At 44.2% G+C, this 23,746-nt stretch overlaps 1 long non-coding RNA gene across 1 annotated transcript; it reads right to left on the reverse strand.

Moving 5' to 3' along the window:
- Positions 1-323: 323 nt before the first annotated feature.
- On the reverse strand, positions 324-7,301 carry LOC146200073 (uncharacterized). Its single transcript, XR_014705155.1, has 3 exons — positions 6,984-7,301; positions 1,730-2,359; positions 324-364 (listed from the first exon to the last, which is right to left on the reverse strand). It is a non-coding gene; the product is annotated as an uncharacterized LOC146200073 (long non-coding RNA).
- Between the last annotated feature and the right edge of the window lie 16,445 nt (positions 7,302-23,746).

Genomic DNA, 23,746 nt, shown 5'->3' on the forward strand with positions numbered 1-23,746 from the left:
TCACTTAGGCAACTAAGGTCATCATGCACTAAACACAAGTTTGCTGAGCTTCGTTTATGAATGAAAATGAAAGGTGTTTAGAAAATTACAGCTTATTTAAAATTTCTAATGCTTTAAAAAAAACATATATATATATATATATATATATATATATATATATATATATATATATATATATATATATATAGTAAATATGAATTGCGGGCCTGGCGGAATTTGTTAGCTTCAAGCATTATAACCTAAGCTGTGCATGCTATTCTATGCAAATTTTCTATAGAAAAGCAAGCATTGGGAAGAGGTATATATTTTTTAACATCACTTACTCTTGAGAAGCTTTTCTGTGTCAATTCCACCAGCATCTTTGCTGAAATATAAATATAAACGCAACATTTATAGTTAAAACCAGATTGAAATAGAAAATTCTCAGCTTAAGTAAATGCGATGTACGCATCCAATGAGCCAAGCGCTGGGTAATAGCAGCAACAAATAACCGTTATATATTTTCAAGCTTGAAGAGCCGCCACATATTCACTGATGACTCTCAAAACTTCAGAAAATACATGGGGTATCAGACAGCTCTCGGTCAGTTACAGTTCTTGCCGCAGCAAGGCATTGAAACAGCCAGTGCAAAAATAAATAAAAATGGAATAGTTATAGTTCTGAAAAAGTGATTCCGAGGTGTTTTGGGGGCATCTAAAGGCTCTCATCATGCTGTTTGTCTTTTGTGTAGACAAAACTTTGGCGAATCAAGGACCGTGGGCGGATGAGCTTCGTGGTGGTCATGCTAGCAACTAAGGAAGCATAAATATGTCAAACCAATTGCAAATAAAAGTCCTTTTACAATCAAAAATACCCTAATGTTCCAAATCCTAGTCACAAAGCACTACAAACGAGCAGAAAAAAAATCTTTGTGTAAACAAGTAGCAACTTTGCTCAGTCTGAGGGAACTCTCAAAGAGGTCGCACACCATAGAATGTGGCACTATGTACTCAGAGACATCTGACTCAAGCAAAAAGTAGTGTGTGGAGACCCCCAATTCCTATAATCTCTACGGCGACCGTAGAAAAGCTCCTCCAGCCTGCTCTCTTATTCGCAGTAAGAATTTACACCGCTGGGTTGGTAGCAGAAGACGCCTTTAGGGCTCAGAATTTCCAATTGAATAAAAAAAAAGGTCATCTTCTCTGTATTTAAGCCCATGCCATCTACGGCTTAGAGGAATGGTTCCCTCCTTTTAAGAAGGAATGGTGTTGTAGCAGCGCTCTAGGTCTCAGGCACAAAAGTTGAATGGACGCTATTTGTCTACTAAAAAAATGGCCACAGGTTACGACCTCTTATTATGTTTCTTTTCTTTTTATTTTGAACAGTAATTTTTTTTATTCTGAGAGCACTGTATTTTTGTTGCAATGCACTAGTCAGTCCCTACAGAGCAACGTAAGTTTGTCATCAGCGTCCCTTAGAGAGGTTTAGAAAATCTAAGCCATCGGCATCGTCGCGTCGTTCAAAGAGCACTGCTTCCATGTTTCTGAAGCCAGCGCTTCATACGTCAGTGAGGTAATGTAGGTAGCGTACAGTATGACCAGTGAATGTTTTTAGTTGTCGGATACGCATGCGCCCTGCTACAAATTCTTAACCCTAAATAATGTAACTGTGGCCAAGTGCGTCGACTTCAATAGACACTAAAGGAGGTCAGTAAAAATAAAAAAGGAGTACAAAACGAAAGCACACTTACATGATGGCAGCATCTTGCAGAAAAATTGCATGAAAGGGAACGAAAAAGAAGGTTACAAGTTAACCAGGAGACAAACGCTTTATTATATAAGCGGAAATACGCTCGAAGTACAGTACGTTGCCTTATTCAATTGGGGATACAAGTGATAATGGGTACAGGATGAAGGCTATACGACAGGATACCTACCGCGGCCTCAACAGTGCAAGCTGTATTTTTCACGCACCTGCTCTGAACAACAGGAAGTCGGGCATTCCCGAAGAAAGTGGGCATTAATAAAGGTTTCCGCTCAACTCCATTTTAGGAACTATTCCCCAATTTTCAGGAGAAAACTTCTTTATTAGTTTGTTGAAATAATTAGTGATGTTCGTACGCCACGCCGTCCCCTTTAGAAAGTTTTTTTTAATAACAGATCTGAATATGCCTAGAGACCCCACCTTGGACTTTGATACTGAATGTACCAACATATCTACTATCGAATTACCATTCTTTACTGTTACATGAATGGCTGCTATTGTACCTAGAACAATCTCGATAAGGTTAAAAACTGAATAATGATAATACATAGCTCACCTAGTGTTGTGGTCACAGCCAGGACAACGAGGAAAACGAACAACTTCATTTTAAGTGTTCCTGAAAAAAAAAAATATACGATCAAATTTTGTGGAACATTTTTTCATTATAAACAATCCAAATTTTGTTTATTCTGTAGAAACAAATGCGTGAAAAACGATGTAACATAAAAAAACACAAAATTTGTCATTTTACTGTATGACGAGGTTTAAACCTGTTCAGCATCACATATGCAGTTTTTTTAATTATTAAGATAAGTAAATTCAATCTCCTGTTTGCTTCCTAGCATGTTTTTTCGGCTTGCTAGAACAATATCACTCACTCCGTAAATATAGCTTCTAATTGTTCCATAATGTTCGTCATAAGTAGCAGACGTGATGTTGTTGCCAATATCATGAATTGTCCTTGATACGTTTTAACTTTTATGATATCCTCCTCCCTGCGTACGAAAAGTCATAGCAACATGTTTGTCCAGGATCTTTCTGGGTAATCTAAAATCAGTAGGTGTTGTTGGCCTGGCTCTTTTTCAGCTCTGTACGTTGATTTTTATTAATTGGGTACGCAAACAGTTTATGAACCAAGTTCTCTTTAAGCATTACTTAATTGCGTGTCACTGGAAGACATTTTTATTGTAATATTACACACAGTGCTGTACCATTTGTTCCTTTTCTATCTTGCGGAGGCAGATTATTGCCTATTTAAAGTTACCTTATTTCCAACTACTAGAACTTTACGTCTCATCGTTATGAGAGCAAGTCGCATAACTACGCTGTGTAGCATCCGTAGCATTCTCACTCGAAAACCAGCGCAACATTCTGCTTACTAAAATTATGTCCTGTTTTCGGCTCTTGAGGGAGGTATTTGGTGCTAATTTTGAACATAAGAGTGGTATTACTTAACATTCGGCTCTTTCTCGGGTTTGTAAGCCGTATTTTGCAGCAAAACGTTCAATCCGCCTTGATTAGGTCTACTCCTTCAGTCAAGCTGGTAACCGGCCACTTTAGGCCGTTACCAGGCTCCTGTTCACATTGCACGTTAGTGCAATTTAACATACCCTAGTGGTCAGTAGTGTCAGAGCATCCTAATGAGGCTTCAATTAAAAACCTTTGTCCCCAAGGAAAATTACAATAAAAAATAATTGAAAATAACTCGTATCACCTCATTCAGAGAGGTGATTAAATTATAAAATTTTCAAAGTGGTTTATAATAGCCTATGTTGCTATTCCATGACAAATTTTATCATCATCATCGTCCTCAGCCTGACTATACCCACTGCAGAGTGAAGGCTTCTCCCATATTCCTCTAATTAACCCGGTTCTGTGCGAGCTGCATCCACTTCATCAACATCACCATCGTCATCATCAGCCTGACTATACCCACTGCAGGGCGAAGGCCTCTCCCATATTTCTCCACGTAACCCGGTTCTGTGCTAGCTGCATCCACTTGACACCTGCAAACTTCTTAATCTCATCCGCCCACCTAACTTTCTGCTGCTCCCTGCTACGCTTTCCTTCCCTTGGAATCCAGTTTGTTATCCTAAGCGACCATCGGTTATCCTCTCTTCGCACTACATGTCCTCCCATGTCCATTTCTTCTTAATTTCCACTAGAGTATCGGTAACTTGAGTTATTTCTCTGGCCCACTCTGCACGCTTCCTATCTGTAAAAGTTACCCCTACCATTTTTCGTTCCATAGCCCTCTCGGTTGTCCTCAACTTAAGTAGAACTCTCTTGGTTAGCCTCCACGTTTCAGCGCCATAGGTGGGTACAGGTAAGATGCAACTGTTATATACTTTCCTCTTTAGCGATACCGGTAAGCTGCTAGTCATAATCTGCGAGTGCTTGCCAAATGTGCCCCATCCCAATCTTATTCTTCTTGTTATTTCCTTTTCATGGTCCGGATCTGCGGTTACTACCTGTCCTAAGTAGACATGTTCGCCTACTTGTTCCAGTACTTCGCTACCTAATGTAAACTGCTGTTACTTCCCGAGGCTGTTGAGCATTACCTTAGTCTTCTGCATATTGATTTTCAAGCCTACCTTTCTACTTTTCCGGTCTAGGTCATCAATCATTATTTGCAGTTCATCCCCCGAGTTGCTTAGCAAGGCAATATCATCGACAAAGCGCAGATTACTGAGGTATTCTCCATCTACCCTTATCTCTAACTGCTCCCATTCCAAGTTTATGAATACTTCCTCTAAGCAAGCTGTGAATAGTACTGGGGAGATTGTGTCTCCTTGCCTAACACCTTTCTTTATGGGAATTTGGTTACTTTCTTTATGCCGAACTATGGTTGCTGTGTAGCCACTATATATATCTTCGAGCGCTTTCACGTACGGCTCGTCTACCCCCTGATTTCGCAATGCCTGCATCACCGCCGACAACTGGTTTCAACTGGTTTCAAAGGTTTCAACTGAGTCAAATGCTTTTTCGTGATCAATGAATGCTATGTATAAGGGCTGATTATATTCCGAGCATTTTTCTATCACCTGATTGATGGTATGGATATGATCGATAGTAGAGTACCGTTTCCAAAACCCTGCTTGATACTTCGTTTGATTGAAGTCTAAGGTTGTCCTGATTCTATTAGCGATTACCTTAGTAAATACCTTATACGTAACTGACAGTAAGCTGATTGGTCAGTAATTTTTAAGGTTTTTAGAGTCGCATTTGTTATGAATGAGGATAATGTTTGCATTCTCTCATGGCTCCGGTACCGTCGATGACACCAGGCACTGCGTATACAGGGTGGCCAGTTTCTATAGAACGATATCCCCCCTGTCTTTCAGCAAATCTGTAGTTATCTGATTCTTTCAAGCTGATTTCCCCCTTTTCATAGTTTCTGATGCTTTCTTGACCTCGTCCTTCGTAACTGGTGGAACGTCTGACTGTGTTTCCCTACCGCCAATCTCATTACGGTCCTAACTACTTTGGCTACTGTAGAGATCTATATAGAGCTCCTCGGCTACTTTGACTATCTTATCCATATTCGTGATGACGTTGCCCGCCTTGTCCCTTATCCCATACATCTGGTTTTTGCCTATGCCCAATTTCTCCTTTACCGCTTTAAGGAATCCCCGTTCTTTACAGTATGCTCAATTTTCTCCATGTTATACTTCCTTATATCGGCCCCCTTGGGCTTATTGATTAGCTTTGATATCTCGGCCAATTCGATCCGGTCTGTTGGATCGGAAGCTTTCATACTCTGGCGTTTCTTAATCAAATCTTGCGTCTCCTTAGACAGCTTACCGATATCCTCTCTAACTATCCGACCGCCTACTTCTACCGCGCACTCAGTAATGATATATCTGGAATTATTGTTCCTTGCTTCTATAGGGCAATGTCGCCATCCTCGGTTAGAGCTGAATACGTATTCTGTAGCGAGATCCTGAACTCTTCTTACCTCCCCCTCACCGCTAATTGGTTGATGGGTTTCTTTCTTACTAATCTGTTGCGTTCCTTCTTTAGATTTGGGCTTATTCGGGACTTCACCATCCCGTGGTCACTGCATCGCACTTTCCCAATCACCTCTACATCTTGCATACTGGTGGTGGTTGAACACATTATGAAGCCGATTTCAATTTTAGTCTCCCCGTTCGGACGTTTCCGTGTCCATTTCCGGTTCTTCCGTTTGCAGAAGAAGGTATTCATGATTCGTAAGTTATTCGTGCATCCACTTGACCCCTGCGAACTTCTTAACCTCATCCGCCCACTGAATTTCCTGCCGGCCCCAGCTACGCTTTCCTTCCCTTGGAATCCAGTTTGTTGCCTTAAGCGACCATCGGTTATCGTTTCTTAGCGCTACATGTCCTGCCAATGCCCATTTCGTCTTGATTTCCACTAGAATATGAGGGACTTCAGTTATTTCTCTGACCCACTCTGCACGTTTCCTGTCTCCTAACTTTATCCCCTATCATTTTTCTTTCCACAGCCCTCTGCGTTGTCCTCAACTTAAGTAGAACCCTCCTTGTTAGCTTCCACGTTCTTGCCCCTTAGGTGAGTACAGGTAAAATGCAACTGTTGTATACTTTTCTCATGAGTGATACAGGTAAGCTGCTAGTCACAATCTGGGAGTGCTTGCCAAATGCGCTCCATCTCAGTCTTATTTTCTTTGTTATTTCTCTTTCATGGTCCGGATCTGCGGTTACTACCTGTCCTAAGTAAACATATTCGCCTATTACTTCCCCTGCTTCGCTACCTAATGTAAACTGCTGTTCCTTCCCGAGGCTGTCGAACATTACCGTAGTCTCCTGCATATTGATTTTCAAGCCTACTTTTTACTTTTTACATTTTTTCTAGTTTAATATTACATCGCTGTCCAGTTCTCTGCAGTCAGTTTATTAAGTAGAAGACAACGAAGACAAGGAGGAGTTGTGTTGGTGAACATTCTTTTTTAACACTTCGCGGATATTCCTATCACTTAATTATTTTCAAGTTTCCGATTTACAATCGGCTTCTTTTTTATATTTTAAGAAGTTGCTTTGTTTAGGGATCACTCTTCTTAGTCTCTTATTCAGTTTTTCTGAACATGTTTTCCAGTTTCGTTGAATAAAGGAGGCTGGTAAAAACCACTTACACTAAGGACCTTCCGTTGGGTATGTCTTTAGTCAATACGGAACATATTTGAAGATAAATATGACGGCAGTTCTTTCGTTTATACAAAACTTGAAGAGTATACTCCTTACCTGTTCGTTTTTCCACCAACGATGAACGATGAAGCTGGAACGTTGGAGTTGTTCTTTTGTACCATCCGCGATGATGACGTCTTATTATTTGCAATCGAAATACAATGAGCCTATCTCTCAAACTGTTATCTATCTCTCAGTGTGACGGGCATTGCAGAGACATTCGTTTGATAAATGTTTGATTACTCTTGCGGGAGAACAACTTCGATGAATTGCGAAATATCACGAGATTTGCCAGCGTCAGCCCACGTGTAGCGCAATACCTGCAAAATCGCGGATGCAGGCTGTTTCACACTTACACGGAAACTGGGAACATGCGGCCGCTCGACTTCGCGAAGCGTGGACGGCGACAGGCGTGGAAACTAGGCGATAAAGGTGCCTACGCAGTAAACACGGCCGGGTGCTCTGTCGGCAATTACGCTTATTACAGCTAAAATTCTGCGGATCCGGGTGACAACAGCTCTCATACGTGAAATGACTGCGCAAGCCTAATTTCGACGTAAGTACGAAACAGGCTGCACATCCTCCGAACTCCAGCTATCCGCCCTCGAAGCATGAAATCATAACAATTGACTATGCATGCCATTTGGGTGCGTAATTAATAAAAAATTTTCGCTGGAAAAAACACAAATTTTTAACGGTTTTTCAGATTAACCTGCAAAGCTATTTATAATTTTTGTGACCAATTATTAAGAAATGTCCAATCAACATTATCTCCCCTGCTCCCTGAAGAGTGTATCAGTACTGCAGCAATTCATTACGAGGTTAAAGTGGGGAAAATGCGCTGAATGAGCTCCTATTGAGAATCGACTTGAAATTTTTATGTCAGTTAAAACTCGCCTAAACTGGTGGCGTTCACAATGCAAATATTGTACTTTTTTAACACAGCGCAGCAAACGAAGGACAAGCGAGTAGATGGGAACAGCGCTGTTCCCATGTACTCGGTTTTCCTTTGTTTGTTGCACTGCATGTTTAAAAAAAATTATTTGCGAACTAGCTCAACTCTCAGGTTTATTGCAGAAATTGTATATAATCGACTGCACTTAAGCTAAAGCATCTCAACAATGTTTTGCATGTACTTAAGGTGTTGGCACGAAGAGCCTGTTAAGTGATGTCCAAAGGTTCGTACTTCGGAATGGTCTTCGAAGTTTCTTCAATCCCCTCCGAGGCGCAGAATAAGATGCAGCTGGTTGAAGTCGCGAGATATAGAGAATTTATTTACGTAACTAGGCTAGTCAAGATCAAGTTCCAGATCAAGCTAATCGAAGAATCCTTGAGGCCACTTTTCGAGTCTTCCTACTTCCCCAGGTACCCGTCTAGGGAAACGTGGTTGTTTGCTGATCACTAATCGCGTTCGTTGATGCAAGCCGCCCACGATAAGGCGGCGTCCTCACACTCCATCCTCTCACCACGACGCTGGACGACTGATGTACCCCATCGCTGCTTGAAACGTTTTCAGAGCCCACGAAGGTGACGTGAGCCCATCCGCTGTCAGCCTGCCATCAGTCTTGTATGCACTCGGATGTTCAAACGGCCGTATCTCAGCCGACTTCCTATTTATTCACTTCCACCTCCCCCCCCCCCTTTCATTCTGTCGCCCCAGTCTGTTACGGCGCCGCCGCAAAGGGGTTTCGGCGCCTTCTGGACCACATAGGGTGCGAATGCGGTGTCTGAGCTTCAACTAAGGGGGCACCGGGCCGCCACCGGGAATACCTGTGCGCAGCCAAAACGCTTCTTTGAAAGAAATGGCGGCGAGTAAACACAGGCATCAACACGAACAGATCACTCAATCCTGCAGCAACCGGGCATTATTCTCATAATTCAGTCGGTTTTGCCTCAACTGTCCAATTTGAGAGCAAGTCTAGCCCAACATCCATCTCGCCTGTACCAAAAACGTTTCAGGCTGTGAGGTATACTTGTGGCATCCCTCTCGCAGGCTTTGTGAAAGCAGCAAAGTAAACTAAAAGTATGCAGAAAAACAAATCCAAAGCGAATAACCACCACGGCGTTTAGTCTAGGGGGATGGTTTAGCGTAGGACGTCGAATGCACATTTTTATGCGGTCATAATAAAAACCCGCAAGCAGCTTTACAACTCGCAGTCTGAAAGTATGCAAATACATTTTCCTTTTTGGGATTTATTCATTATAACCTAGTATACACACAAGCAATAATATTCAGTGATGAGCATCGTTTGTTCAGAGTTCAGGAGGGGAGCAAGATATATGTGATATTTACATTCTAAAAAGCAATAACATTCCATTATGAGCTTCGTTTGTTCAGAGTTCAGAAGGGGAAGAAGATATATGTGATATTTACATTCCAGAGAAAATTCATCAGTTGATTCTCTTCATAAATTTGAAGAGCTGTGGAATGTTTTTCTAAATTTCAGCACAGGCTTCAGCTTCGTCGTTCATGGTGGGAATCTGGACTACGGGAAATTATCTTTGTTTCTAAGACGATAAATTAAGGACGTTAAGAAACTTCTTTGAGGAAATAAATAGCGCAGTCATCAATTCGGTCTAGGTGCGATAAGGGGCATATGGACTTGTAATGATGGGGGCGAAAAAGTGTTTCAAGACGGGCGGAAGGCTAAAATTATAGCACACTTCAGAAGTAGCACGTGCAATACAAAACACATGACTTCTCTATAGGAGAATGTTTGGAGATATCTCGAACATTACGTGGCATAAATGCCTTTTTTAGCTCCAGTTGGTGATAGCGCTACGGGTAACCATGCGCAAAAGCTAACAATCAAAATGAAAGCACTGGCATAGTACGTGGTCTTTGAAAATTTAACAGCAGGCCTAATAGGTTGTGTAGCGATCAGGCTGTCTATCAGGGTACCATTGAAACATTTTGTGGACATAAATTACAGTCAGTGTCGGGCCTCAAAAATTATATTTTACCCTTGCATTAAGCAAGAAAGATTGAAGCACTACAACTTGGGTCTCCCCGTTTGGCAATAAGCAGAGCGCGTCGTCGTCTTCGATCGCCGGTCTTCAAGGGCATTCCACATGTCCTCCCCTTCCCTTTAAAAATGGCAAGCTGTATAGAGATGTTCTAAAGGCGAAGAGCTTATGAACTAGCTAAGAACCATTGTCGAAGAGTCGGATGGGCGCGATTCCGAAACACTGCGACAGCACAGGGGTAGTGAAGTTGGAGTCAAAGTGAGCAGGTTTGAGAAATTCAATGAACGTGCATACCCGGCTATTGACGAGCGGAACAATTCGCTTTCGAGCACCCTGGGACATCTCGACCACCATACTGCGACCGCAAGGGTCGGCGCACAGTGTCGCGGCGTTCAAAGGGATGCTTGCAGCAGTGAAGGTTGAAACTGACATAGCCCCGACGAGTATGCTGTAGAAGGACAAAGCGCATTCCGCTCGTTATGTAACAGGCACAGACGGCAATATCTTTAGAAATGGTAGGCGAGGGGCTGATGAATTTCACAAGATCCAGATTTCTAGTACTGAATTTGTTTTGCTGCGCCGGCGGAAGAGCCACTCCAATGTGCAGCTCAAATCCCAATAGTATATAAGGCCGGCTCTAAACCAATGGCGAATGAAAAATCGGAAATAAACCCTTCTTTTGTGGCGGCACCACCGGAACCCGCTATATGTCTCCTTTAGGTGTCTTGTTGTAAGGCCTCAATTGAAGAGAAGAGATAGATGTCGAATTGTGCATTGTCCAACTGACGTTCGCGGTGAGTTTTAAGGGTGAAAGACACACCAGCGGATCATGTACAGCGGGAAAAATCTCCGAAGTGTCGTAGTGTGGCTATTCAGTTTTAACCATGAACAGCTCGAGCGTGCGTGGGACCTGTGATGAAAGCATTTGCTCATCATCAATGTCATCAGCAGGAGCAGCCGGCCAAAAGTCACCGCAGGGCGGGAGCCTCTTCCAAATTACTTCAATTAACCCCTTCCTGGGCTATCTGCAACCACTTGACCCCAGACAACTTCTCAATTAAGCGCATTAGTCAACCTAACTTGTACCACCCCCTGCTACCTTTTCCTACATTTGGAAGTAAAGCGCCACTTTTTTGTAATGGCCCAGACTTAGCAAATATGTGAACAGTACTTCAGGTGCGCGAATTCCGTGAGGAGCAAAAAAATGGAAGACAACAAATGATGCTTGGCGGTGTAATAGATGGGCGTGGGAGCCAGGTCGACAAAACACACAAGAGGGGAACGTCACAGTGAAGGAGCCCCACACCCTTCAACATAACAGATATTTTTAGGGGTGCACAACACTTTTAGCTCTTCATTGGCACGCTGGATAACAGTAAGCGAAGTGAAACCGATGACTGGTTTTCTCTAAGCCATCGTGTTGAAGTCAGAGCGGGAAAGAGCTTCGGCAACAACGTTGGTCTTGCCGCTAACATGGCTCTTATTGCTTGTAAATTTGCAAATATAGGTCGGCAGCTAATTGCACGAAAGCATGAAGTGTGCTTGTGACTCTAGCACGTATTTCAGGAATTTATGATTTGGTAAGAATGTGAACCCCTTCATGGATCACTGCCTTGTCGTGGCGGAGGGGCTTGCGAAACTCGATGAAGTCGTGAGCTCTGCTGTGTAGGGCCACCCAACATAGACAGGTCACGGCAGAGAGTTCTGACAAAATGTGATTCACTGGAGAAGGTAATGGCAACCCACTCCAGTATTTCCTGCCAAGAAAACCCTATGGCCAGTCACAATACCATTAATGATATGGCGCCGGAAGATGAGCCCCCAGGTTGGAAGGCGTCCCACATGTTACTGGGAATGAACAAAGGGCGATTCCTAGTAGCTCCAGAACGAATGAAGCGGCTGGGCTAAAGCCAAAATGACGCTCAGTTGTGGATGTGTCGGGAAGCGACCGGAAAGTCCGATGTTGTAAAGAGATATATCACATAGCAACATGGAATGTAAGATCTATGACGCAAGGTAAACTGGAGGTCGTCAAGCGAGAAATGAACCGATTGAACATTGATATCTTGGGTATCAGCGAGCTCAAGTGGACCGGAATGGGAGAATTTAACTCCGGCGACCATTATGTCTTTTATTGTGGGCACGAATCCAAGAGAAGGAATGGGGTCGCTCTCATAGTAAACAGAAGAATGGGTAAAGCAGTGCTAGGGTACAACCCCAAAAACGACCGAATGATTTCACTTCGGATCCAAGGTCACCCTCTCAACATAACAGTTATCCAAGTCTATGCACCAACCACTACTGCTGAAACCCCGCCGGGGTGGCGCAGTGGTTACGGCGCTCGACTACTGTTCCCAAGGACGCGGGATCGAATCCCGGCCTCGGCGGCAGCTTTTCGATGGAGGCGAAAAGCAAGGCGCCCGTGTGCTGTGCGATGTCAGTGCACGTTAAAGAACCCCAGGTGGTCGAAATTACCGGAGTCCTCCACTACGGCGTCTCTCATAGCCTGAGTTGCTTTGGGACGTTAAACCCCACAAACCAACCAACCAACTACTGCTGAAGAAGCTGACGTTGAGAGATTTTATGCGGACCTACAATGCCTTTTAGACCGCACCCCATCATCAGACGTCGCTTTTTCTCGTAGGAGACTGGAACGCTAAGGTCGGGAGTGAAGAAATATCCGGAATTGTAGGCAAGTTCGGTCTTGGCGAGTAAAATGAACCTGGACAGAGGCTAGTAGAGTTTTGTCAAGAAAACAACCTGACCATAGCGAATACTCGTTTTCAACAGCACAAGAGCCGCCTGTACACATGGACTTCACCGGACGGTCTGTACAGGAATCAGGTCGATTATATTCTTTGCCGGCAGAGATGGAGATGCGCTATACAAGCAGTAAAAACAAGGCCTGGGGCCGATTGTGGCACCGATCATCAGCTTCTTGTTGCCAAAATTAAGCTTCGATTGAGGAAAACTCAGAAAACTAGAAGGCCTTTCAGGTATGATCTGGATCAAATTCCATTAGAATATGCTGTGGAAGTGAGCAATCGATTTCAAGAATTAGATCTAGAAGACAGAGAGCCCGAAGAGATGTGGACTGATGTTCGTGATATAATACAAGAAGTTGCCACTAAGGTAGTTCCAAAGCAAAAGAAATGCAAGAAAGCAAACTGGTTATCTGAAGAGGCTTTGCAAATAGCTGAGGAACGGAGGATGGCAAAAGTTATGGGGGAAAGAGAAAGATACAAGGTTTTCAATGCGGATTTTCAGAAAATAGCAAGGAGAGATAAGAATGCCTTCCTGAACATACAGTGCCAAGCAGTTGAGGACAACAGCCAATTAAGGAACACAAGAGCTCTGTACAAGACAATCAAATATATCAAAGGAAGCTTCTGTGCTAAGCTGTGCGTGATAAAGGACAAACGAGGCAAGAACCTCACTGAAGCCTCAGAGATAAAGAAGAGGTGGCAGGAATACACAGAAGAACTGTACAAGAAGGACCCGAATGTGCAAACCCAACATAAGACGGTTGTGATTACTGATCTCGAGCCGGGCATCCTGAAGAGTGAAGTTGAATGAGCCTTAGCCAGTCTTGCTAAGAAGAAAGCCAGCGGAAGTGATGGCATTCCAGCTGAGTTGCTTCAAAACCTCAACCATGACGCTGTTATCCTTCTGCATACATTATGTCAGAAGATTTGGACAACTCTGCAGTGGCCACAGGATTGGAGGAGGTCCGTTTACATCCTCATTCCAAAGAAAGGCAGTGACAAAGATTGTTCCAACTACCGCACGATCGCACTTATTACGCATGCTAGCAAGGTGATGTTGAAAATCCTCCAAGGTAGGCTGCAGCAGTATGTGGATCGGGAGCTTAAGGACGTGCAAGCTGGGTTTCGCAAGGGCAGAGGAACTAGAGACCAAATTGCCAACCTCCGCTGGATCATAGAAAAAGCAAGAGAGTTCCAGAAACCCATCTACTTCTGCTTTATTGATTATGCGAAAGCGTTTGACTGCGTAGATCACAGCAGATTGTGGCAAGCTCTCCAAGAGATGGGAGCTCCAATTCACCTCATCTGTCTCCTCAGGAACCTATTTGAAGGACAAGAGGCCACAGTCAGAACTGAGCATGGTCTTACCGATTGGTTTCCGATTGAGAAAGGAGTGAGGCAAGGCTGCATACTGTCGCCCTGCCTATTTACCCTATATGCAGAGTGCATCATGAGGAAGGCCGGTCTGGACGAGTCTTCATATGGAGTGAAGATTGCTGGAAAACGTATCAACAACCTTAGATAAGCGGATGATACCACTTTAATGGCAGAAAGTGAAGTGGAACTCAAGAGACTTCTGATGCGCGTACAAGAAGAGAGTGAGAAGTTTGGGCTTAAACTGAACGTCAAAAAGACAAAGATCATGGCGTCTTGCCCTATCAAGTCCTGGAGCATCAATGGACAAGAAGTGGAAGCTGTGACAGATTTTCTCTTCTTGGGCTCCAAAATTACCTCTGAAGGAGACTGCAGCCATGAAATTAGGAGACGCCTGCTTCTGGGAAAGAGAGCAATGGTTAGCCTTGACCGCCTAGTAACGAGCAGAGACATTAGTCTGCCAACCAAGATCCGTATAACTCGTGCTATCGTCTTTCCAGTTGTGATGTATGGATGCGAGAGTTGGACTGTGAAAAAGGCTGACCGCCGAAGAATTGACGCGTTTGAATTGTGGTGCTGGCGAAGACTGTTGAGAGTTTTTTTGACTGCCAGAAGATCAAATCAGTCGATATTGTCGACCATAAACCCTGACTGCTCATTGGAGGGTCAAATTCTAAAGTTAAAACTCAGCTACTTTGGTCATCTGATGAGAAGAGAGGAGTCGCTGGAGAAAGATTTGATGTTGGGAAAGGTTGACGGTCGCCGGAGAAGGGATAGGCAGCGACGCGATGGTTAGATGGCATCCTCGAGGCACTGCAGATGAAGTTATGTGATGTTAAGAAGATAGTGAGAGACCGGAAAGCGTGGAGTGAAATGGTTCATAGGGTCACGAAGAGTCGGGCACGACTGAACGACTGAACTGAACTGAAGAATGTGAAAAGGCGTCTCTTGAGAAATGCACCAGACACTTTACGGCCAAATAAATGACGTGCCCCTGTCAGCTCAGGTGAGCATATGGTAGTGAAGAGAAAATGGCTTTGCCCTTTTCACTCTGCCCATCATATTTGCTTCCCTTGGTCATGACCCTCGAGCCCACGTGCAGCGCCATATTCAACGACCCGCTGATCGCACATCTAGTTGTGGCCTATGCCGCTTGCTGTGGATTAAGGAGCCTGATGCCTACATGCCGTAAAGCTGTTATAGAGCCGGCCGCCGCCGACAAATTGACGCGGCGTCCCTATTGGGACAGCTTCTCACGAAAGGGGCAGCGGCAAATCGCCTTTGATGAGCCATCGCCTTGAGAGACAAACATGCGCGACTCCGCGGGCGCACGGCCAACTTCCACGGCAAGAGGAGTTATGCGCGCAGTTGTGACGAGTGGTGGAGAAGGCGCTGGCGGGACGAAGAGGAAGGAGGAATCCACGACTAGTGTAGGGAGTCGACCTCGAGACACGAGGGAAATCAGCCATTCCTCTAGGGACAAGTACATCAGCGACAGCGGCCGAACGAAGACTCCTGTGTTGCTGCCGACTGGAGACTGACAGGTTCCCGGTGAAGATTGTCCCGGGCTTCTGCGCGCTTCAGTACTAGCCTGCCAGCCAAGTTCATCGCAAAGCCGCCGACGTGGGCGATATAAGGATCATTAATTGGCTAGGCAGGCGTTACTGAAATTACTGAAACAAACGAAGTAACAGTATATTGAGCACTCTGTCCTGCCTTTTCGTTTCTTCCTGTTTTTGTCTGTCTGCGCTCCGAACCAATTTTAGATATCGGGAATCATAGCGAAAAAGGACGTGACCCGTGTGGCGAAGCGTTGGTCGTTCTCCCTTCTTTGCGAAACACAGCAAATTTAAATGGCGTCGTAAACCCGCCGACATGTCCATCTCTCTCCGAGCCTTTGCACGAGCATTTGTATAGGTGAGCGACCCATGGAGGCGGATATTCTTAAATCCTTTCAAATACTCTGGGGCTGTCTTACTGCCAAAGGAACGTACTATAACGGCGCCCTGGGGACGCAAACTGCTGAAAGTGAGAGCCAAGAGGTACTAATGATCACGTACAAACTGCTAGACAGTTTTATGTCCATCTCTAGTGAATGAGTAAACTATGACTGATCGCACGCAGCGCAATTTCGATGCAGCGCAATCGTCGATGGTGCCGGTAAACACGGTGGTAAATGCACTCAAAACTGGCGTCATTGCAGGCTATTCGCGCGTTTTATCTTGAGCAGCCTGCGACAATGCGATGGAGAGGCTGCAGTATATTGCAACAGCGAGGAATGAAGAGACAATTAATTTAGCGAAGTCGACAAGTTGCACAGTTAACTACTAGTTGATGGCTTGGCAAATCGATGCCTGTAACACAGGCCGCTAGTGAGAGAATGCATTGCTCGTAGACATCATGGACAAAAATATCCACCTCCAAGGCCCGAGACGTTCTCTTGGAGCCCTAAATCAAGCAACGTATAACCTGGTCAAAATGGTACTGAAATCTCTGTTCCGATTTAGGAATCGGCAGTTATTTGAACCATCGCAGCTATATGAATGAACAGTATAAAGATGCTGGAGATTGCACGTGGAGCTGCGCAGAGCGTAACAATATTTTGCATGAGAGGATTTGTTCTGCGGTTTGACGTGGCGGTCTGGTTGAGAATATGGTAATGTCCGCACGTTCTCCAGTCGACAATCTTGTTGCGCATCAAGGGAAGTGAAGACGCCACGACAAATACGTAAGAAAGGAGCAAGCCAGATTCTTGTAATGCGACAGTGAAATCATGAGACGTTTCGCAGCAAGCTCGAACAAACACGGTAGCTCCTGTTGCGGCAAGAGTCGGGGTTTTCATGTGAATAATGGTTCTTTAGGCTTTCGGTCACCATGTTTCGTCTACGAGCGGAGCTTCGGAACGAGACGCAGCTTCGTTGAGCGTGTAGGATGGTCATTGGGTCAATTAGCAAGCGACAAGTGTAGTACTTCTCGAACAACGGTAGGCGTGAAAGCGCCACTGGTGTTATCAAATATGGTCCACCGTAAACTATTCTATCGCAAAATGTATTTGCAGGTAACAAACCCGAGCTCTACAACTGCGCACCTCAATTAAAAACCACTTTGGATGGGATTTCTCAGCTGAGGGCGATTGCGCGTTAAGTAACGAAGGCGATCAACGATAGGAGGAATACGGGGAAGGGGGAAGTTTGTGTAGTCTTCGAGTGTCGGACCATAAGCTAGGCTACACTTTCTCATTAGAAGAATATTTGCAATTCATATGCAGCTGTTTTTTTTCGTGCATTTCATACCAACTTAGATAATACAACAAATCGGTGATCAAAATTACTCAAGAACTAAGAAATATTGCGCTCATGCCAAATGTGTCCATTAGTAATTTAAAAAATAGCCCCAGGACATGGAAAACTGCTTTTCTAAGCTCCCATAATTTCTATGCGATCTAGGCATTTCGAAACTCTCTAGAATGTCGTGTGAACCAGCGTGTTTGCTTTCGCCTAATTATTAAGTTTTTCGCATGCAGCTCTGAAAGTGACCCCACTTTAATATGATTACAGTTCCTCGCTACTGACATAACGGGGATGAACTGGAGAGCACAGTCCATCTTATGTTGAAAGTTAGATCAATCGGTGCATTCATTAGACATGATTTTCACTAACAAATTTTTAGTCGTTAACAGAAGTTTTAGCAACCCTATGGATTCCAGTTAAATCTGATTTTTTTTTTTGTCCTTTCTGAAAGCATAAATGCTGTTGTTGTTGGGAAGGGTAAGCATTTTAATAAGGAACCCCGTTTTTTGAAGCAAATTCACTCCAGGCTGCAAACAAATGGCCTATCTTAAATACATCAGCAACTCAATCTGTTTCTGTGGGCAGGCGGACGATCGCATTTTTATGTCTTTTATTCCCCGATAGGAGTGGTACCTGAATAAACATATCAAATTTAGTCTCATAACACATGGACTGTATCGGGAACCCCTGGCATATGGCTCAGAAGGCAGTAGAATACGATCAAGATCTTGTGTCTGCCAAACAAGCAATGAAGGATAACACTGTTATAACAAGAACCTTGTGGTTGCGGCACTATTGGTTCAAGTACATTTTCATTTTTAAACAAAGGGGACTGCCACAGATCCCACTAAGTCAGTTCACCGCTTCCTACTTGTCTCTTGTGTTTCCAGGCAGCTTTGCACAGATGCAACTTTTAGAGACATTCTGTTCAGGCCTCAGAAAATAACTTGTAAATGACAGTCTAGTACACATTACGCAGTTTATTCAGAGAACGTCGAGTTATCGGTTCTTGTCCTGAGATATCATATACATACTCTCAGTAAATTTGAATTGGACTCCAGCCGAATAGTCAATTTGAGTTGAATAGTAATCCTGATTCCGAGCATTAAATCGGAAAACATTATTGTCGTATACAAGCGCCATCAATGCTTGTACCAGACATACTTGTTTAAAATCTTGTGTTCAACTGGTGGCCCCCGCCAGCTGCAATCAGCTCTTACGTGACAGTGTTAGATAGATGTGAACGTTTTTCGGGAGATACACACAGTCTGCAATTGCTTTATCTATCTCCGTGGCGCCGTCCACTGTCTAAGGTAATCTTGGGTTCAGGAGTTCGTTTCGACATCAGAGAAACAATAGCTGCAAATGTTTTTCGCACTCCGCCAGTCTCTGTCGAGAGCCCAACCAAACCTTGATGCGCCTTGCTTAACCCAAGGGTTATAAAATAATGGTCTCTTCAAATCGCACCTCATGGACCACAGTTACGAGCACACCGACTCTTGACTCCTGCAAATCTGTCAAAACATCGGCCAAGTTCTTATCATAGATTCAATGGCCGGGAGTAGAATGCAACTGACTAAGTATTCCAGGCTAACGTCCTAAGTCGGTATTAATTGCAAGAAACAGTAGAACATGAAAGATATGAAAATTCAAGAGCCACTCAACCAAGTGCCTTTAGTAGCGCATACGCATTCCGTCCTTTTGCGTGTCATAAACAGCAGATTGGCACAATTAACACTTTATTCACAACGTGCTTTTATTTCCAGTTTTAAGACGTACTGCTGGCATTCGTGCCTTAATGTAGACGAACAAGAAGGTGAACCAAAACACAGCTTTGAAGTTAAGGCCCTTCCCCCACCTCCCTCAGTGCTTTCATGCTGCGTTGGCACGAAAACAGCGCATGCGTCATCAAGGTCATCACAATATTACACAAAGCGAAGTCAACGCGCTGCGCGAAGGAGCATACTCTGTAAGGTGCGAGCCCGAGTGGCATGTCTTCATTTTTGCCGGTGCATGGGGAAGGAAGCAACGTTGTCTTGTGAGTTGCTGACACAGGAGAATGCGCTGACCGGCCGAAACTGCACACCGCAGGTACCCTTGGCCCGTTCATCGGCATGACACGTAATCCGTCGCCGGAGCGACAAGTAGACTAGTTTGATCTGGGTTTTGTGGTTTAACGACCTAGAGCGACGCAGCCTATGAGAGACGCCTTTGTTGAGGGCTCGGGAAATTGCGACCACCTAAGGTTCTTTAACATGCATCGATATCGCATCGCGGACGGGCGCATAACTTTCGCCTGGTGACAGCAGCGTCAGCACGGTGAGATGGCGAGACAAGAAGCTAACAAAGAAGAAGGATGTGGTAGAGTCACAAAACGATCACTTTCTTCTTGCGCTAAGACTCCATTCTGCATGTTCAGTAAAACGGAGAGTTGAGCCAGTTGATAGATACTCATGAAACTAATAGCACTGAGACGTGAGACAAAGAAAAAAAGACAGGACCGGCGATGCATGTTCCATACGAAAACAAAGCCTGTGAAAATTGGCATCAGAAAAGGGAATTTGTGTTTCCTCTGTACAAACTTCCTTGCGGTATTTCTAAACCTACTAAACATCGTTTCATCGATTCCGTGGACAAAGTTCCGTTTTCGGATGTTTTGCAACATGCCTTGAAAAGGCCAAATTGTCGATCAGAATTATGGTTCTGCAATTTCAATCGCTTGTTTTGATGAAATGTCATTTTAGCAAACTTATAGTTTAATGCGGGCGGTGCGTGAACAGACCACCATTGGACCAAAGTGGCAGCCTGTATTAGTGAAATGTACAGCCCTAACTCCAGTCCAGTTGGCTGTCACTTTCCTATTTCAGGATGTCTCTCGTGGAGTTTCACAGAACCTTTGTAAAATGCTTCCTGTAAATACGGCATATTTTTAGTATAATAAGTGACATGTTCAAGAACATGCGGTGATAGCTACAACGTTTCACACTCGCTTGTCTTAAGAAAAATGGGTTCAACTCAGCTCCGATGATTTTCTTTGATCGGTTGCTACGCTGTTCCTATTCTGCGCGGACAAGGTAAAATCAAGGACAAGTGTTGTTTTGATTCGGAGAGGGGCTCAGGTCTGGTGAAGTGCAATGCATCCGTTCAAAGCAAACAAATTGAAAACTTTGGCTACGCACCATTGTGCCAAGTTTCTACTATCAGCGCAACCAACTCGCGTAGCGGTTCCTAAGATTACAACGCAGATATGGATGCCCAGTGCGCTGTTCAGCGCACGGCGGTAATAAAGCTATCTTTTGCTGGCGTCTACACTTGAGTGAGGAAGAGGTAGTGACGTTTTAGTGTTCTATTTCGATAATATCTGATTTCTATAAGAAACGTCATATCCTCCTAATTTCTCGGCATTCAGCAACCACTAGACTATAGACATTGTCACCCGTTTACTGACACTACCCATCACCTCTAAGTATTTTTTATCACACCGTTTTGATGTAGCTCATTTCAAAGCTTTAATTCTTTCTATTATTATCTCATCGGCAAAATAGAAATAAAAGGAATTCTCGACAGCACCCGCTCCACCGGCTACGCTGCATAGCAATCTCATATCTGACAAGTAATCACAGAGCACGACGGCAAAACCAGATGAGATACACTTTGGCGCTGGTGGATAGGCTTCGCGGTTATGAGCTCCATCAGCTCCGTCCAGTGAAAAAAACCTTCTTTTCCCAGTAATCAGCCACACTGTACACAATGTAATTCGAAGGCCTCCCCCATAGCGCTCCAATCTACCCTGTTTTGTGCCAGATTCATTCTCTTGGCTCCCGCAATCTTTCTAATATCTGCCTAGCCAATTTTCTGCCGTCCCCTGTTATGCTTGCTGTTCCTCTGAAACTGGTCCTGTGCCCTTAGCGACCATTGAACCTTTTGCTTCGTGTTACATGACCTGTCCATGCCAATATCTTCTTGATTTTCAATAGAATGTTATTATTTTCAATTTATAATCCTAACTTCTTATGTAGAAAGCTATCGTGGGTGGATACAGTAATCAATAAAACAAGCAGGGGCCGATCATTGAGAATGAAAAATCACCCGCTTGTCTTTGGCGCCTGATAACTGTCCGTGGCATGACCGGAACAGGCTCGCAGGCGGGTTTTTGACCTCACGTTGCCATTCGATATGGCCGGAATGGCAGCAGCTGGCATTTTCGCACTGTTCTTTAATGAAGCTTGGGGTCATCTCCTTCAGTGCGATTACACATTCTGTTCTGTCCGTGCTGTGGATGGGTTGTAAGCACCTTCCACCCTTCGACCCGAATTGTAGTTACATGTTTTTGTTCATAATCTTCTTAGTGAATAGTAGAGCAAAGAAAGGCCGAAGAGCAATGCCTTGCGCCTGTGATTTTCTATGACAGGTTATACGTGCATAAAACTTGAACATATATGTCTACCAAAGGTCAGCACACTTTGCATTTTTCATAATTAAATCGTTTCCCTTTTGCGCAGGCCACTGCGGCTTTTGCGTAACGGCGTTTGTGAATCCTTGCATCCGCCTCATGGTATCGGCGCAATATTTTATTCGTGATCGAGCCAATTATGCATTTTATTTCATCTCCTTCAGCGTCATTGCTGGTTTGTGAAAAATGTAAGCGTAATCTTGGTTTGCGTCTTGTATCTTTGAGTCTCCAACGTTTTCTCAACCGCCCCGCTAGGATGGTGCATTGGTTAGGGCGCTCGACTAGTGCGCCCTTGGATGCGGGATCGCATCTGGGTCATGGCGGCCGCTTTTCGATGACGGCGAAAAGTAAGGCACCCTTTGCTTTGCGATGTCAGTGCACTCTGAAGAACTCCATGCGGTCGAAATTTCCACAGCGCTTCACTTCGGCGTATCTCCTGGCTTTGAGGCATTTTGAGACTTTAAACCCCATAAAGCAAGCCGAACCGCTTACTCAGCCAACCGTTAAAATAACTTTTACTAGCACGAAAACGCAGCAACATTTTCTTACGTTTTGAGGCGTCTTTTACCGCAAACTAAAACTTGCCTACCTATGTGCGATCTTTCTCTCACAAAGCTAAAGGAAAACTATGCTTGCTGCCAAGAAAGTTGCGTACAGCTCCACCAAAGGAAAGTTTACATAAATATAGAACGTTTGCTCGGACATCGTTATATTGTGCGAACTTAATCTAGATCCTCTCTCAGAAGCATCCCATAACTAAGGTAAAGTGCATTAAAAAGTTCGCAATGATGTTCATATATTCTTCTCTTGCAGGTCAGTCCAGTGACACTAATTTGCGCAACGCCGCAAGGATACCCATGTCCGCACATCAAAGCACAATGTCCAGACTTAGATTGTTTTTTTTTTACCTCTATCATGAGCACTTCAAAATTTGCACTAAATTTGGCTACGCATTTGGAACTGTTTAAAAAACTTTGATTTTAAAATTGATTTGTGGGATGCATTTGTTTTCAAATAATGCATCCATTGCTTATATGCTTTCCTGATCGCATTGTCGCATCGAATTTTTTTGCCTGCATTAACACTTTTTCTAAGTCACCATGATATGCATTTTTCATTGCGAAACAATGTGCGAAATTGTACCAATGCTGTTTTGTCCCTGAATGTCTGCAGCACATTCAAAATAATAAATAACGCTCTCGCTGACATTTAACACATCACATCCTTCCGCCGGGGTGGTGCAGTGGTAAGACGCCCGACCACTGTGCCGGAGTTCCCGGGATCGAATCCCGGCCTCGGCGGCTGCGTTTCGATGGAGGCGAAACGAAGTGGCGTCCGTGTGCTGTGCGATGTCAGCGCACGCTAAAGATCCCCAGGTGGTCGAAATTACTCCGTAGCCCTCCACTACGGCCCCCCTTTCTCTCTATCCACTTTCACTCCCACCTTCATCCCTTCCCTTACGGCGCGGTTCAGGTGTCCACAGAGCAAGTGTGACAGATACTGCGCCTTTCCCTTCCTATGAACCAACCAACCAACCAACCAGGAGACTAAGAATCCTCTTTTCCAATCACTTGACCAGATCACTTCATATTAAACCGCGATGAATGTATATGCAATGTTCAAATATTCGATAATTTTTGTGTCATCAGTATAAGAAGTCGAGAAAATAAGATGTACACAACTTTTGCGTTGAATTTCCTGGAAAACTTCTCATAAGCATTTTATTGCGATGCAGTTTTATAAGGTAGGGTAAAGCTTTTTAGACTGAAAAATCGGCGTTGATTCTGGGCGGTGCTCCTCTTTCGATAGATAAGGCCTCTTGACGACTCCCTGGCTGGAGACACCAGGTTGTCCAGTGCCTCAATGAAAATTAATCAGGCGATTGGACATGCTCCTGCAATCAGCATGGGCACTTTGTTTCCTTTAGAGGTCATGAACAAGATAAACAGCGCACTCGATTTCAGACCAAGG

Source organism: Amblyomma maculatum, chromosome 2 (genome assembly GCF_055883805.1).
Source record: "Amblyomma maculatum isolate TAMU_Amacu chromosome 2, ASM5588380v1, whole genome shotgun sequence".
NCBI lineage: Eukaryota > Metazoa > Arthropoda > Arachnida > Ixodida > Ixodidae > Amblyomma > Amblyomma maculatum.